The sequence below is a fragment of the Urocitellus parryii genome, chromosome 13, assembly GCF_045843805.1.
Source record: "Urocitellus parryii isolate mUroPar1 chromosome 13, mUroPar1.hap1, whole genome shotgun sequence".
Lineage (NCBI taxonomy): Eukaryota > Metazoa > Chordata > Mammalia > Rodentia > Sciuridae > Urocitellus > Urocitellus parryii.
Window position 1 is genome coordinate 51,917,056 of NC_135543.1, and position 11,253 is coordinate 51,928,308.

At 41.5% G+C, this 11,253-nt stretch overlaps 1 protein-coding gene across 1 annotated transcript in view; it reads right to left on the minus strand.

Moving 5' to 3' along the window:
- Lpin2 (lipin 2) overlaps positions 1-2,708 on the minus strand; it is a 76,602-nt gene extending 73,894 nt beyond the window's left edge. The window contains exon 1 of the mRNA XM_026394539.2: positions 2,536-2,708. The gene's annotated coding sequence lies outside the window, so the exon portion shown is untranslated. The remainder of the gene's footprint in view (positions 1-2,535) is intronic.
- Between the last annotated feature and the right edge of the window lie 8,545 nt (positions 2,709-11,253).

Sequence of the window (11,253 nt, forward strand, 5' to 3'; positions counted from 1 at the left end):
TGAAAAGTACAGGACTTCACACATATAAAGTGCTTACTGTTATTAACAGTTATGCTAATATAGTCAACAAGGCAGGGAGGTGGACCCAGAAATCAGTTAAATGCTAGCAAAGCCACCAAGACAATTTCTTATCCAAATACCTTTTTACCAAGATTACCCATATTTTTACAACTTATAGTAAATATCTCCAAATGTTGCTAAGTTTTAATGACATGGGATAAGGCCAACTACAGTCCCTGCCTACAAACTTGCGAGTTATTTTCACCATAAAGGTGGCAAGTGATAGGCAGAAGACCCTGATGGCTCAGCCAGAAATAATAATGACTTACCTAGCAATGAAGGACATGAGAGACAGCTAAAAACAATTCCAAAAAAAAAGTTCAAAACTACTATCAATTGACATGGCATGTCAACAGTGACAGCTCCCAGGGACAGAGCAAAAAGGAAAGGATATAAAAAGATGGGCAAACTTAAAGAAAAACCTCCTAATCGAGGTTGCTAACCACTTTAGGGAGGTAGCTGAATCTACTTCCTAACAAAGAAGCTTACAGAAAGTGTTAAGTTCTGATATATAGGAGGCATACAGAAGAAATCTGTTGACACACAAAACCAAGCTATCTTTAAACTAAATATTAATACTTAAACATTGCAAAATATCCACTGTAATGTTCATCAGCTTAATCTAACCTTTGACCACCTCAAAAGTGTGGCACCACCAAGATTATTCATCAGAAGCTCACCAATCAGGAAAATTCAGTGAACTCATTCAGGAAGTGCTACCCACTACCAGGTCACTGGTAAGGGCAAACTGCCTGCTGCTTCCTACCTTCATACAACAATCCTCCACTAAGGCTCTTCTAAAGCCCACTGTGTGTTTGGTAAAGGGCAACTAAGGAGTTTTGCCTTCAGGGACTCTGGTCCCAGTGCTGGGGACAGTCCATACAGTAAACCAAAAATTACAATGCAGGGTGATAAAAACCTTTACTGCTACAAGAAAGTAGTAATAAAAGAATCAAAGCCCTGGCTGACTCTATTATTTGTTTCTTAATAGTGCTTTACTATAGTGTTCAAGGGTTTTCAAAAGCTTCCATGTCCAGATCCTCTCAAGCATAATGCTTCTCTGTTGATTCTCAACTGTGCCATCATAAACTAAAACCGAAACTGTCCGTTTTATTTCCAGCATTCTATGGCTAGTTCTACCAACATCTGGGCAGGAGATACTTGGGTCTGATGGACCACAATCGACTACACATTTAATTAGAGGGGAAAAAGACACCCACACTTTCCAACAGTCTTCCACATGTAGCTTTGTTTGCACTTTTTATACTCTGGCTGGGTCTGGCCTGAGGTGGCTGCACTTAGGCAGAGTGAGGATGCTCAGGAGGACCAGCTCAAGGAGGAATAAATCACCAGCCTCTGCTCCCCCTGCACCTGGTGGTAGGCTTTGCATTTTTCCACCTTCAGCAACACCTGCCTGGCTTTTCATTCTTAAGCCATTGAAATCAATACCCGACTAAATTATTGGTAAATAATCCAAAATTGACTTTTGCGTGGTCAAAACATAAACCAGCAAGGTCAAGTATTAACAAACAGTAACACACAGCATCACTACTGTAGGGCAAAAGAACTTCAGCAAGGTCTGGATTGACAGCAAGAGACTTGTTTTCAATTTTTAAAAAATGGGGGAAGGGGCGGAAAAAAGCTCTTTATGTGTACTAAAAATTAGTCTGGCTGCTTGTTCATAAATTTTCAGACTTTCCGGGTATTCAGAGTTCCAGCGGTTTCTGAAAGGACGGGTCATCTTCCTGGTCCCGTTTTGCATTAATTATGTCTTCCAAGCGTCATCCCGAAATTTGCAAGGAGAGTCATCTTAATTTGAGTAAGTGATCAGTGGCGTCAAAAGTTGAGAAGCCCTCAGTAAAAACTGTATCCCGACCCACTCACTACAAATCAAGATTTACCGGGTGGGGGTTGAGAAGAAAACTACTCACACCTGAATCCGGTCTACAGCCTGAAGGAGGCGGCGGCGGGCAAACGAACGGCCTTAGAGAAATAACAGCAACTTGCCAGCCCTCGCTTCGCGGCGAATCACGTGCCCCGGGCGCCCCCTCCCCCAGGGCCAGGGGCAGGGGCAGGGGCGAGATGGGGACGCGGCCTCCCGCGGTGCTTCCCGGGCCGCAACTCGCAGCCCCAGCCTCCCGGCCAGAGAAGAAACCAATGGATCTCAGGTGACCATCCCCGCGGGTAGCAGGGCCCCGAAGGCTTTTCAGAGTCCTCAGCCCGCTCAGTGATCCTCCAGCCCGTGCTGCTGTGGCGGCGGCTCGGACCGCGTCTACGTGGCGCGGTCGCTGCGAGGCGGGGGGTGGGGGTACAGGGGCTCAGGACAGGGAACAGCTTGGCCCGCGCCTCCCGGGAGGGTCGCGGCCTGCGGCAGTGCGGCCCCCCCGCCGACCCTCACGCGCTGACACGCGACTGCCCCTCCGGAAGCCGGCCCGCGACGAGGGGGCACGAGGACCCGGCCCAGAGCCCGCTTACCTGCGGCGGCTCCGCTCCTGGCCCGCGCCGGCGCACGCGGGAAGGCGGCCGAGGAGCAGCGGAGGATGAATGCCGGCGGCGAGGACCAGCCGGGGAGAGCTGCCGAGGGGGCGGGGCCGGGGCGTCCGCCGCCGCCGCTGCCTCGGGAGCCGCCTGGGCCGCAGCCGAGGCGGACGGCCCTCATGAATGGGACGCGGCGGCGGCGGCGGCAGCGGCTGCTGCTGCTGCCTGGCGGGCGGCGGGCGGTGCGCAGGCCCCGCCCCAGCCACGTGACGCGCGCTTCCCCCCCCCCCCCGCGCCCACCCCCGGGCCGGGCGAGGCGCCGTGTCGCCAGTTTCCCGGGTAGCCGCGCAGCTCCTTGTCCCTGGAGGAGCAGTCAGGGTCCCCTGGCCTGGAAGGGTCCCAGGCAATTTCTCCCGCTTACAGCCCGGGGAACGTTACTTCAAAAAAAAGTTTCTTCTGGTCCCCATGGCAACCCAGTAGCGAGTCACGTGCCTCAAATGCAAACGTGCAAAAAAAAAAAAAACCAAAAAAACGGTCCAGGGCATATTATAAAAAATGTTATAAAATCATATAACATGAATGCTATGAGACATTATGAAATCTCCTTTTGATCACTCGTGGCTCTTTTGCTTAGTTCCCCATTGCCTCCCCCCAACCCTATTACACATTTTTTCAAAATACACTTTTTAAGAGATAATTGCCTTTACTATATATTACTGATGCCCATCATCTTAAAAGTCTCCTTTGCAGCCTATTATTGGACGTTATGAAAGGAGGCATAACAGTTAATTTCTCAGTGTGCCTCCTGTGCCGGACTGATTATATAGCTCTGAGGGTATTGAAGTGGGCAAGCTTCTCTGCGGTGGACCCAGCAGCCGCACAAAGAGTTTTTGCACAGATTGGGTACTGTGTGACAGGGCTGTGCTGGAACTCAGGGAAGGGCTCCCCTCACAGGCTACCACTTCATTTCCGCAGCCTGCTTCCTTCCACCTGGCTCTAGAATTCCACCCAACGTTAACTATGGCCCTTCGGAGGCCGCTTGGCATTTCCATTTCCCTGCTTTCACCTGGCTTCACCAGTGAAATAATAAATTTTTAAAAGAGAAGAACTGGAACTCTCCCTCCATATTCCAAGCAATTTACTCCATTATGGAGAAGTAGAATTAAAAGAATTTCCACATCAATAAAATGGAACCGACAATGCGTTGCTCACAAGATTGTTTGGAGTAGTACATGTGATTCCTATATAGTTCCTAACTTAGCATAATGCAGGGAACCTGGAACATGCTGTTACTATTTGTTTTCTAGCCTTGCTTCATTTTGCCAGCGTTGACTCTTTCTGTTTCCCTGCAGCTATTCTTACTACCTCCTGCTTTGGAAGGGCAATATTCTGCCAAGCTTCCTTCCTTCCCCTTTAGCATTCAGGAAGCCCTGGACATCCCCTCCTTTCCTTCATTGGTTCACGTGTCTAATACTTTCCTCATTCTCTGGTGTCTACCTAATTTACACCACTACTTAAGCAGAGTAGGGACTAGTGAATATATGTTGCATGGTGTCCCTTCACTTCCTGCCCTGACACCTAGGAAGTATGGGGGAGGGAATACCCAATTTGCACCTGCTCCACCATCCTGGAAACCCCGTCCTGCCTCATGGGTCCTCTGACCGCCCACCTTCCAGCTCCATGGTGAGGAACCTCACTCCACTAAATGTCTCCACCTTCCTCAATTCTAGATTCATCTGTTAGCTTCAGCAACGTAGGCTTCTGCCACTGTTTAAAAGGTAGAAGATATGGTTCCATATCTTCAAAATGATTTCAAATTCTTACATAGTCTGCTACAACATTTTTTGGTTTGGGAGCTTGTGCTTTTTGTTCTGTTTTGATGTTTTAAGAGTAGACGTGTTGGGGGAGGGGTGGAGGGAGGGACTGGGGAGTGAAGTACTTGTACAAATATGTCACAATGCATTTCACAATGCATTCCACTTCTATGTACAACTATAATGCACCAATTAAAAATAAATAGGAGGCAGACCAAGAGAGTAGAGGAAGGGATCCCGGAGAGGGAAGAAAAGAGTAGACATGCTGTCCTATCCCGTATGTGAGAACTTGGAGTGAGCTCTTCCTCCTCTGTGAATTTCCTCCAAACATTATTGATCCCAGAGATGTGAGTTACTGACCTCACCTACTGGACTTCAAAATACATACAAATGCAAGAGTTTGACCAACACTTTGAGAGCTCTGGCTGCAGCAGGCAAGGCTGTCCCCCCTTACCCCAGAACACAAGCACCACACTCCAGCGACCAGGGCCGTCACAGTATCACCAGATCTCTGCTCCAGTGGTCAAGCCAGCTTCTCCTGACAGTCTTCACACAAGGTCCACCTTAACTTTAATAGACATGACTTTCCCCAGGAGCTTCATATATATATATATATATTTTTTTTTCTTTTATAGTTGTCAATGGACCTTTATTTTGTTTATGTATATATGGTGCTGAGAATCAAACCCAGTGCCTCAAACATGCTAGGAAAGTGCTCTACCACTGAGCCACAACCCAGCCCCTCTTCTAGGAGCTTCTTGAGATAAGTTAAGTTAACTTTAGTAATTTTGGAATTCACTTCCTATTGGCTGAGGTACGCAGTCTATGGAGTGTATTCCCTGTGATGTTTGCTCTTGTTAATCTCCCCCATTAAGCATTGTCACCCTGAGAATAATTTAATAAACCATGTGATTTGTGAAATTGTATTTTAATCATCTCCTTATTTTCACCTTACGCAATATTCCCTCTTGAGCTATTTACTTATCTCACAGCTACATTTCCTAGCCAAGCTATCTGGAAGAGCAGGAAAAATATTTGTTTTTTTCACTTCTTCACAATCTTGTTCTTCCCCACCCCTGAAACTGCTAAAGTTACCAATGACCTTCTGGTTGCCAAATATGATGGGCCCCTTTCCGGTTCTGTGTCTCATGATTGCTGTAGCATAAGACACTATTGACCATTGTTCCCTTCTTGAAACTTGATCCAAGTCTTATCAGCAGGAACTCCTCTGAGATCCACATACTTGTGCTCAGTGTCTTTAGACACCTCCAGGAGGAAGGCCCGGAGTGACATCAAATTCATCCTTTGTGCTGCTTCCAACCTGCTCCTCCTGAATGATCCTGATTAATGAAACTGTCATCCATTTAGTCATCCTTTTCAGAAACCTCAGAGGGAGTCTCATTTCCCACTACTACCATTCGACATCCATCATATCATTTCTATATTCCAAAGTTCTCTGCAAAACTGCTGTATTGGCAGCTTTCCAGAATTTCCTCAGTTGCACGACTATGTCCCCCTCTCACCACAAACACTGTAATCAGGTCCTTCCACCTCTCTTGCAACCCATGAAGGTGTATGGGTGCTGCCCTCCAGCCCTCTGTAGTGCTAAGCATTTATGCCCTGAATTGCAGATCTACCTGTGTTAGGTAGATCTTAAGGAAAAAAATCCAAGTTCCCTCACCCAACATCTGGAGTACCTTCTTTTTGCTCTAGTGTTCTCTCCTATTCCTTCTACCCTGCATGCTTTAGTCATTCCTTTTGCAAGAGGATCATTTTTCAAATACTAACTTCTGCATTTCTCCTTGCATTTCCTCCTCTTTTCTCCCCCTGTATAAGAATGCACCCAGGCACACTGCCCATCTCAAGGAAGTTCATTAGTGGAGTGGAAAGCAGAAGTTGTCTGCAGGACATTTCCTTCCTATCGTATTACCACTGAGCTACCCCTGGCACTTCTTGAAACAGGTCTTGCTAAGTAGCCTAGGCTGGTCTTGAACTTCTGATCCTTGTGCCTCTGGGACTACAGGGACTACAGGGACTACAGGTCACTGGGACTACAGGCCTACACCACTGCACCTGGCCAAATATGTATTTTTAACCACCATTCCCCATCATCTTCTCTCAGTTTCCTCTACTGTACTACCCTAGTCAATGTTTCTTCTTCTCATTCTTCTAATCTGTTTTGTACAGATCACAGCTATAACACTTATAGTAGGTGCTCAATAAATGCTTGATGAAAAATGAATGAGGATTTACATTTCCAGTAATATATTCCAGTTGTCTAAACCAATCATTGAAAACCAACAAAATACTGGGTAAAATATTAAAAATATATTCTGGAAAGCATCTGTAATCTGGGAATAAATTAAGAAATAGCACCAGAACAGGGTGAAGGCCAGAACCCCCAGAGGTAAGCAGGACCCAAAGTCAGCATCCGCTTGAAGGGCATTTGCTGAATCTAGTGGATTTGAATATTGGTTTTTGCAGTATTGAGAATCTTATGGGGTAAAGTAAAAGTTAGTGTGTGCTTTAAATGGAGAGTTTAATAGAACAAACTCAACAAAGGTGGAACTCCCAAGGCAAAATTGTAGAATGAGAAAAAAAAATTCTTCACAACCCAAAAAACCTCAGTAAAGTGGATCACAGATGAGCCATAAAGTGAGTTTCAAAACATTTTGAAAATTTTATTTATATCCTCAGACATATTTTATGAGTACAATGCAACTGAGAAAAGAATGAGTTCAAAATAAAAAGATAACTAGAAGGAACTATTTGCTTGGAAACTCATGGGTCAAGGGACAAATCATTGTGGAAATGTGACAGTATTTAAATGCTATGTATCAAATATTTAAAACTGTATCAAATTTGGGGAACTAGTAATTAAAGGGAAAATTTTTGAGTGGGATACCAGGGATTGAACTCAGGGGCACTGAGCCACACCCCCAACCCTAATTTTTCATATTTTATTTTATGTAGAGACAAGGTCTCATTGAATTGTTTAGAGCCTCACTGAGGCTGGCTTTGAATTCATGATCCTCCTGCCTCCACCTTCTGAGCCACGGGGATTACAGGTGTGTGCCACCACACCTGGCTTAAAGGGAAATTTGAAGGCCTACAAGTTTAGATTATAAGAGAAACTAATTTGAAATATGAAGAGCTTTAAGAGTTAGGAAAAGAACAACAAAAGAAAGTACCCACTAAGCAAAACACCAGATTTATTAAAGACTCAAAAAATTTTATACATCTCTGATGATAAATGACCATGGGAAAAAGACCACAATAATGTAAGAAATTAAAAAAAGCCAAAAATTTCATAAAATGCAGAAATCACAAGGATAAGAGAAATGTGCAAATATGTTTATGCCAATTAATTTGCAAACAGTTGATGTGGAAAAATTCCAAAAAATTAAAGTTAGTAAATCTGAACTTAATAAAAAGTCAGAACATACCAAATTCAACAACTTAAATCTGTTGTTATTTTCTCAAAGAAAAATCCACGCTAAAAGAGTTTTGCCAGTGATTTCTACCAAACCTTCAAGTAATAACTTATTCCAAGCTCATAAAAGTTATTTAAAGTTGCATTGTGCTCATAAAATATGTCTGAGGATATAAAAAAAGAGAGATTATTTCTTGATTTATTTTATGAGGCTAGCACAACCTTATCCAGATATCTGACCAGGAGAATGTGAGAAACAAAAATTTCAGCCCAATCTCCCTTAAATATAAATATAAAAACCTGAACAAAATTTCAGCAATTCGCATCTAGCAAAATAATACATCATAACCAAATTGGTTTTATCCAAGAATGTAAGATTAGGTGGAGATGAGAAAATCAATTAATATAATTTACCATACTAGAAGAGTAAAGGAAAAAAAAATCATGAGAATCTCAGCAAATGTGTAAAACCTTTGATAAAGTTCAATATCCACTCAGGTAAAATTATAACATTCCTGGATGAGAAATATTTTTCTTAAGAAAAGGTATTTACAAACCCTATAGCAAATATTACAAGTCATTATTCCTTTTAAAATGGGGCTCATGATAAGTGTGCTGTCCTAAATAATAGGCTAAGGCAATAAATAAAAAAATTCAGATTGGATTTGACCCAGTTATCCCACTCCTCAGTCTATACTCAAAGGACTTAAAAACAGCATACCACAGTGATGCAGCCACGTCAATGTTTATAGCAGCTCAACTCAAAATAGCCAAGCTATGGAAACAACCTAGGTATTCTTCAATGGATGAATGGAGAAAGAAAATGTGGGGGCTGGGGTTGTGGTTCAAGCAGTAACGTGCTCACCTGGCATGCGCGGGGTGCTGGGTTCTATCCTCAATACCACATAAAAATAAAATAAAGATGTTGTGTCCACCAAAAACTAAAAAATAAATTTAAAAAAAAAGAAAATGTGGTATATGTATACACAATGGAATATTACTCAGCCATAAAGAAGAATGAAATTATGGCATTTGCTGGTAAATGGATGGAACTGGAGACTATCATGCTAAGTGAAAAAAAAAACAATCCTCCAAAACCAAAAGCTGAATGTTCTCTCTGATTTGCTAATCAAAAACAAGGGAGATTGGGGAGGGAAATAATAGAAATTCATTGGATTAGACAAAGGAAAACGTAGGGAAGGGAAGGGGATAGGAAAGAGTAGAAATAATTGGTCATAACTTTCCTAGCCTTGTATTTGAATACACAACTAGGGTACTCTACATCATGTACCACCACAAGAGTGTGCTCCTAAAAAGAATAAGTTATGGGGCTGGGGTTGTGGCTCAGCAGTAGAGCGAGCATTCGCCTAGCATATTCGAGGCCCTGGGTTCCATCCTCAACACCACATAAAAAACAATAAATAAATAAAATAAAGGTATTATTCCAACTACAACTAAATATTAAAAAAATAAGTTATACTGTATTCATGTACAATCTGCTAAATACATTCTATTGTCATGTAAAACTAAAAATAACAAATTTTAAAAATTAAAAAATAAAAACGACTTATTTCAAGTTAAAAAAAATAAATTCAGATTGGAAAGGAAGAAATCACAATGATGTGGTTGTGTAAAAATTCAAGAGAATATACATAATATATTGAGATGAGTGTGAGAGTTCAGGATGGTGCTAGACAGTAGTCATCACACAAAGTCATAGCATTTTTATATACACCAGCAATAAATAGTTAAGAATGAATTTTTTTGAAAGATGCATTTAGAGTGTTATCAAAAAACAAGGGAATGAGGAATGAATCTAACAAAATATATAGCAGGCCTTTATAAACATTATTATAAAACTTCACCAAAAGGCTATGAAGAGGGCTGGGGTTGTGGCTCAGTGGTGGAGCACTTGCTTGGCATGTGTGAGGCCCTGGGTTCAATCCTCAGCACCACATAAAAATAAATAAGTAAATAGAGGTATTTTTTTTGGTAGTGTCCAACTACAGCTAAAAAGTAAATATTTTTTAAAAATGCTATGAAGAAGTAACTAGAGAAATGCCATATTTATAGAAAGAAAAGTCATAAAATATTAATTACCCATAATTTATTTCAATTCTATTCAAATAGAGATCTCTTTTTCAAGAGACCCTTGAACACAGAGCTAAGAATTATATTCCTAAAATCAAATATGTATCAAAACATATAAATATACACTATAAATATAACAATTTTTGTTTGCCAATTTTAAAAGATAATTTATTTTTTTGATAGCCACAATAGAAAGTCCAGAAACAGGTTCAGCCAACATAGACACTTGGATATATGAAGAGGTGGCAGTTCAGTTCACTAGGAAAAAAACCAGACTTTTCCATGGATGATGAGGAGGCAGTTGATTAGTCATGTGGGAAAAATCCTCTCTGTAACCTCAAATCAGCTTTAGTTGGATTAAAAACTTAAAAGAGAAAGATAAAATTGAGTTGCTATTTTTTTGAAAACATACACTTTCCCACATTTTATAGTTTCTGAAATTGTGGGGTTTTTTTGTAATATTTTTTAGTTGTAGATGGACACAATACCTTTATTTTATTTATTTATTTTTATGTGGTGCAGAGGATCGAACCCAATACCTCACACATCCCAGGCAAGCATTCCACCACTGAGCCCTGATGTTTCTTATAGTCAATGTCAATATAAATTCAATGACACAGGATATAAGGCTTTTAGAAGACAATATAGAAGAATATGCTTAAAAATTCTAGGTAGGGCAGGATTTCTTAAGCAAGACACAAAAAGCACTATCTATAAAGGAAAATATTGAAGTTAGGGACTTATTTTAAAAGGACTATAAAGTAAGCCAGAAGCAGTAGCACATGCCTATAATCCCAGCTGCTCAGGAGGCTGAAGCAGGAGGATCACAAGTTCAAAGCCAGCCTCTGTTAACTTAGTGAGACTCTAAGCAACTTAGTGAGACCCGCTCAAAAAATAAAGAGTGCTAGAGATGAGGCTCAGTGATTAGTGCCCCTGGGTTTAATTCTTAGTTTTTTAAAAAAAAAAGTTGAATATATACATACACAAAGATCCAGCAATTCCAAAGTTAGATATATGACCTCAGGAAATTCTTGTGCAGTTGCATTCAAAGACACATACCAGAATATAGTAGCATTCTCATGATTGCAAACAGCAGGAAACAATCCAAATGTCCACCACAGGTAGGGTGGATAAAGTATTATACAGTGAAAATTTCAAACAAAGCATCATCAAAAGACTAAAGTTTCATTCTAATTATTCTATTCCATAAATTATATTATTTAAGGATAAAAGTATAGATGATAAAAAAAAACATAAAGAAAAACAAAGAAACGAGTAATAGCCACTTAAAGAAAGGACTGGCTTTTAGAGAGAGGAAGCCTGGCCCAATCTGGGCTGGGTGTGTGGAATGTCTCGCGTAGGCTCAGGTGCTGTTTC